This window comes from Leptosomus discolor, chromosome 7 (genome assembly GCF_034619465.1).
Source record: "Leptosomus discolor isolate bLepDis1 chromosome 7, bLepDis1.hap2, whole genome shotgun sequence".
Lineage (NCBI taxonomy): Eukaryota > Metazoa > Chordata > Aves > Leptosomiformes > Leptosomidae > Leptosomus > Leptosomus discolor.
In genome coordinates this window covers 351,155-357,894 of record NC_141397.1, presented here as the reverse complement: position 1 = coordinate 357,894, position 6,740 = coordinate 351,155, and positions in this window count along the sequence as shown.

Sequence of the window (6,740 nt, the reverse complement as noted above, 5' to 3'; positions counted from 1 at the left end):
CATCTTTAAGCTATTTAAGCATTTTTAAACCAGATGTGAAAAGAACATCTTTTCTGACTCTCCCTTCTACATGTCTTCCTTCTCAACTTTCTCACTGATGCATGATCCCTCTGAAAAAGGAATAAATTCAAAGTAAAGGTAAATTGAACTCTGACAGTTCAGATTTCAACTCAAACTTCGCAAAACATGTTCTGTAGTTGTCAGGGACTTGTTTGCATAAACACATTTTGCTGCTTTTTTCCTATATCAATATTTTAAAAAAGAAATGTAGGAAAATAATTGTCACTAATAAACCAAAATCTGCTAAACATGCTAACGGCTGAACTCCTCAGATCAGAAGGACCACTTTCACGGACTTTCCAGTTCCTGACCTGTCATGAAGAAGCACTCTGAATGGTGAATAAATAAGGACAACCAAGTCCACACTGGTACTTGCAGCAGGATGCTTCAGCATTCAGTATAAGGAAAAAACAAAACACCACATGACAGGGAATGGAGCTGGGAAAGTAATTCCAGACTCTGTAGTGCGAAGCAATGATTGTTTATGGATGGATGCCATGGACTTGGTATGCAGCCGTCTGTACGGTAATCGGCCATTTTCATGGGAAAAGCGATCAGAACTTGCCTGCACTCTGCTGACGGCAGGAATTTGTCCTTGTACAAAACAAAGGGAGGGATATTATGGCAGCCAAACAGGTTTGTTGGTAAAGTGAGCACTCTCCTCCTATTCCCAGTGTTTCTGACTGGAACTGCTGTAATTTCATAAATTTATTAGAATTAATGTGCAAAGAAAAATAACTCCAAAACACTATTTCATTCTCAGATCTACAGTCTGGGAATCATTCAAATCCTCTCTTTGAACCTAACTTCCACAGTGTTAGCTCATGTTCTCTCTCCTGCTGTTGGAAATCCCTGTGACACTACCAGCAAATTCGTGGACTAGCCGATGCCTGACACCCTGGGAACAGCTTTTTCCTCCCACTTTTCCTTACGCTTTTATCAGCCTTTTTATCCAGTCATCCCCCCAGGCACATGTGCCGCTGACACTCTACACAATTACAGAATTTTAGATGTGCCCCAGCTCTCAAAAAGCAAGAGTACTGTTGGAAACTAATTAAAGTCTTAAACTCTCTTGGGCTTGGACTGATGGACTCATAACCTAACTGTAGTCAAGACTGGAGCGGAGGGGGCAGCTGGCTTTGCACTTTCTCACCCTCCTGGTGATGTCAGTCACTGTTCACAACAGCCTTTTGCAGATTTGCCTCCCCTGCTCCTCTGAAGAATTAAAGGGAAACCATGAAGTCAGTTTTTGAGGAGTCTGCCCTGCTCCATCTATGGGCTTCACCATCACAGAGTGTCACGTGACTGTCACATACTCAACTATTTCATTAAAAATGCTCTTTTAGGCCATTGGGGGGGGTATGACACTTGCACATTTTTTTAAACTAAATATAAATCCTGTGACAAACTGGACAACAGGCTCTTCCACATATGAAAGAAATCTGACGGTGACTGCAAAAGCTAGCGAGCAAGAAGTGTAGCCAGCTTTTATACATAGCGCTGACCGCTCACAGCCCTGCCGCCGGCAGAAACCGCTCTTAACGTAGGTCTTGCTTTCACTTCAAATGGAGATAAATTTCCATCATCTCCCTCTCCGCTCCCCCACACTGCTTCTCTCAGAACAAGCATTAACCATTCACAGATTTCTGCTCTGCCGACTGCTGAAGGGCACGGAGGAGGGAGACCCTGGCTGGCGTGTCGGCATGGGGTTCGTACTGCGGCCGGCACCGAGGGCTCCGGTGCGTTAGCGCTGACCATGAGCTGGGCGAAACATCTGCGCTGGGAGGGTGGCAGTGCGGGGTGCTGTTAGCCACCGCACCCCTCGTGGCTCAGGCCCGCCCTGCCCGCTCAAAACCAGAGATCCTGGGCGTGCTAAACGCTCAGTCGGCTGTCAGCGTGCTACCCGCGTGCCCCGCAGTGGTCCTGCAAGCTGAACAACCATTTCACGTTGGTGTTGAGAACGGCTGGTTTGTTGGTATGCTTGCAACAGTGTTTTTTCAAGAAAAGAAAGCAGCATTGTCAACAACTGATCTAAATACATATAATATTCTCTCCTAGATGTACATGAAGACGTGGGAACAGGAAATCAAGGCATCGGACAATGCAAAAGTGACTTCTTTTTCCTTACTACCTAGCGAGAGGACACACCAGCAACTCCAAGAAGGGTAAAGGCTTGTGCCAGCTTTTCATGAACTAGCAATTTCTCTTCATCCTGACAATCCCTTTCCTTTGGGTGCTCCAAATTGCCTGTTTTTTTTAAATTTTTTTTTTGCTTCTTTTTAAATAATTGTGCCTTGAAAAACATGATTGTTTGCATTCCTTACACTTTTTTCCTTGTTTGTGAATACAAAAGACAAAGGGACAGCTTAAAAATTGCAGTATAAAACCTGTGTGTTTCATTACAAGGAAGCAGGCCCGAGATGCCTCCCACACTCATTTTATTAAAAAGTGGCAAAAAGAATGTGTATGGGAGTTTTTCATTGGGGTTGACTTTTACAAGAGAAGGTCTCCATATTGGCATGAAAAGTAATAAATGCACGATGTCAGCTGCAAAATACATTTGGGGTTTCAAATAAAGTCATTCTTCTAACTCATTTAACGTAACATTACCTTTTCATTTACAAACACAGAAACTGATCTGTCAGGCAGTTACAGTTTAAAAATGTACATACGTATATTATTCAAAATAACGTGTTCTCATTAAATTCTGTTTCCTTTGCATTTGAACTGGTTTTCTATTTGCTGCCAAAAAGCGTGTTTCTCGTTGGCTAGAAGAGCAAGTAATATTCAAGTAACTTCTGCAAGCTGCAGAATGTTCAGGCTATTTATACATTAAAATTCTATTTATCCAGTGCAAATGGAATCTGTCTTCTCTGCTCAAGACGGACAGTGTGTCAAACGTCCCTTCACAAATAGAGGAATCCTGTTCCAGAAGCTTCTGCTAGCAGGTGTCTGAATCCCACAGGAAAATTCACTATTATTCCCCCAGGGTCAGCTATAAGATGGCACCAGTTAGCTGCAGCCAGGGAAAACAGGAATTATGAATTGAATCAGAATAATCTACAGAAAAAAGAAGGATGCTTCAGTAACAGCTAATTGTTTGGCAAATCATTAGGCAGAGTAATGAGAAAGCATACAGCGTGTCCACCCTTTAAGACGGGCTGTGTGGGATTATTTAAAGCACTCTGCATTATGAAAAACAATGTGCACTTATCTAAAATACCTCCCTAATCCGTGTTTACTAAACATTCTTCCCGCCTCCTTCTTTCAAAGACAAGGGAAAATAACACGCTTTCCAGTGAATGTTCTGATCTCATGATGCTGGCAAAAAAAGGAGAAGGCCAACTTCACCAGTGCGGGTGAGGAAGAGAGGCCTTGGCACTCACGGGGCAGTGGGTGCTGCCCGGCTTTGAGAGAAGTACTGAGGTGATCTCGACGGTAATGCAGCCACCAGGTTTGCTCCCTCAGAAACGACCCTCTGACATGAAGGTGTCAGGCAAAGGCTGAGTAGAAACATCTGGGCAGAGCTCTGAAGTACTGAGTTGTCCTGACGGATCGAGGAGCTCAGGGACCATCCCCACAAATTCCTTCATCGTTCATTCAAGGCCGACTGCATTTGTGTGTTTCGAACGGGGACAGCCCTTTGGGTTGCGCAAAGTCTGATTTTCGCCCTCTTTCCTCCTCCTCTTCTTGCTGGAGTGGATGTTTTAACTGCTCTGAAATGAGCACACAGATTTCTGAAGATTTCTGACACCGTTCCATCTTACCACACTTTATGCCACTGCAGGGCCGCAGGGCAAATCAGTGCAGACAGATTTACAGAAATAACTGTTTCTCCACCTCCGGAGCCTCTGTATCCAAAACTGCCAGTAGCATGCCTTGTTCTAAGTATTGTCGTGACAAACAAAAATAAGTCGCTTCAATTTCAGTTCCATTCCTCGATCTTTTAAGCTCACTGTAGGCACATTTGTCCCATGCCTAAGCACATTATAAGGCTCCCAAAACATTTTATTTCAGAATCTGTGCTCATGCCTTGGTAATAGATCAGCAAGCCGTTTCACGTTAAGCTATCTGTCAATAATGTGAGATGACTTTAGCAATCTAAGATAAAATTCCACCCTCAGTCTTTTGAACTTCTGCAAAATACCTGTACAATATTTTAAGAAAATCATTTTTTTTATGCAGCAGATAACATCTAATGGTTCTCTGGGTCCACGTATGGCTATGCATTTTCACCGGAAAGGTTTATAAATCAGGAACCACAGTCTGCTTGTTGCTCTGGGGAAGGCCAGGTAACACAGGGGTCCCCGGAGGCCCCCTCCCTCCCGCAAGAGGAGCACCCCCAGCCCGTTGCACCCTCGGCCACCCCACAAACACCTGATCATGTATGCAGGTCATGGCAGCCGCATTCCTACTCCCCACTTATCACCAAAATCTACTGGCAAAAACTCCACTGGTGGGGAAACTTATTTTGCTATGGAAAGAAGAAAAGCTCGTTGTCTGGATTAAATAATTCTAGCTGCGACAGCAGAACTAGCTCTGCAAACAGAAATATGTTATTGCAAGGGATGGACAGCAAACATGGGCAAGTTGCCTTCTGCTTATATTATATTGTTCTCATCTGTTTCTGTTTCACTGTGTCTTGTCTGTTGCTGGCTGTTAAACAAAAACACACTAGTGGTTTAAATTCCTATTCGAACTGTGCTCATTCTTTACTGTTCTTCCAAAATTTGCACAGTGCACTCAGCTACTTTTGGTGGAAAAATCCTTTTGGTGGGGGTATAAAAACAATAAACGATGGGGAAAAACTAGCTCTGAAACTTCAGAGAATTTTAACAGATGAAAAAGAAAATGCTTTCATATTGGACTCTTGGCCTTTTCTCGGTGGTACGACCACGTTCAAAGGAGAGTGCTAACCTTTTATTTACTGCTGGCAGATCTATTCCAAATCTTACCAAAACCAATGCAGATCTCATCCATTGAACTACATGACATACACATCGGGCTGTTCAATGTGAGATGGGGACCATGAGAATGTAGTATGTTCAAAACTTGAAATGTGGGGGGCGGAACTAGAAAAAGTCCATTCACGTGTTCTTCTCATTCCCTTTGATGGAGGCTTTTGCCATTCCATTTGTCCACCGGCGAGGGTGAAGAATGGCTTGCTTTGATGAAGCAAGGCCGTGGACTTGAAATCAAAGGCAGGGAAGACAAGCCATAATGGGAAGCAGAGTGTAGAACAGCAACAGCAGTCAAAGCAACCCCAGGCACTCGCACCGAATCGCAAGGTGGTCTTGCTCTTTTCTTACTACACAGCTTAAAGACAATTCCTAAGAATGCTGAAGAATGTCACTTTGGGCTTTCACCATGGTTTATATGAAAGCACTCCATCCTGCACTTCGGTATGGCTTTGAAACATTAACCTCTTCTTACGGGGCAACAGACTAATACTGCACAATCCTATTAAGACCGCAGCAAGATCAGGAGTGCCAGCAATATCCCGGGCGGCATTAGGAGAAGCGTTGCCAGCAGGTCAAGGGCAGTGACCCTTCCCCTCTGAGTACTCAGCACTGGTGAGACACATGTGGAGCGCGGGGTGCAGTGCTGGGCTCTCCAGTGCAAGACATGGACACACTGGAGCGAGTCCAGCACAGGCCCACAACGATGACGAGGGATCCTCTGACATACAATGGTGAGTTGAGAGAGCCGGGACTGTTCAGCCTGAAGAAGGGAAGACTCAGCGGGATCTTATCAATGTTTATAAATACCTGAAAAGGAGGTGCAAAGAAGACAGAGCCAGGCTCTTTTCAGTGGTGCCCAGGGACAGGAAAAGATGCAATGGGCACAAACCGAGACACAAAAAATTCTGTATGAATATAGGAAAAATCTTTTTTACTGTCGGGGTGGTCACACACTGGAACTGGCTGCCTGGAGAGGCTGCGGAGTCTCCATCCTTGGAGATATTGTAAAACCAACTGGTCACAGGCCCGGGCAACCTGCTGCAGCTGACCCTTGTTACGGAATGCACATCTGGCCCATGCCAACTGCGGAGAGAGGCTGGGACACCAAGCACAGCATTATGAGAGTAACTCTTTTACTCATGCACAGGGGGTGTCCACTCAGATTGGGGCACCCTGAATGTAGTTTTACAAGCATTTCAAGCATTCAGGTGCAACACAATTTGACTCACTGCTACTTAACAAACACACTCTACCGTTTACTAACCATAGTAGAACTTCACAAAGTAGCTGTATTTCCATGGTGTCACCATCCGCCTGCTTCTCTATTGATCAGATGGCCCTGGAGTTCGTCTTGCTGTAGCTACTTATCTATGACAGCAGGCAATGGGAGGGTTCCAAAGATGTGTTAGAGGGGCTAGGGTGCTGGCGTTATCTTGGTTGTCTAGGGGTAACTTTCATCTTTCATGGACAGCTTTTAAGATTCTGAGAAGCAAAGTCCTTATCTCAGGAGCTAGGCTGCCCTCCTCCCCCTTACGATGAGCTAGGGTCCTTTAGTTTGCTTGCTTAAGCATGGCTATTCAGTATACAATGTAAACTATAAATATATTTTTTAAAAAAGTTAATACAATTTTATACTAGAAAGATTAATTGGTATAATAGTTAGGGAATGAGATTTTCCTAACACCCTGCTTTGAGCAGGAGTTGGACCAGATGACCTCC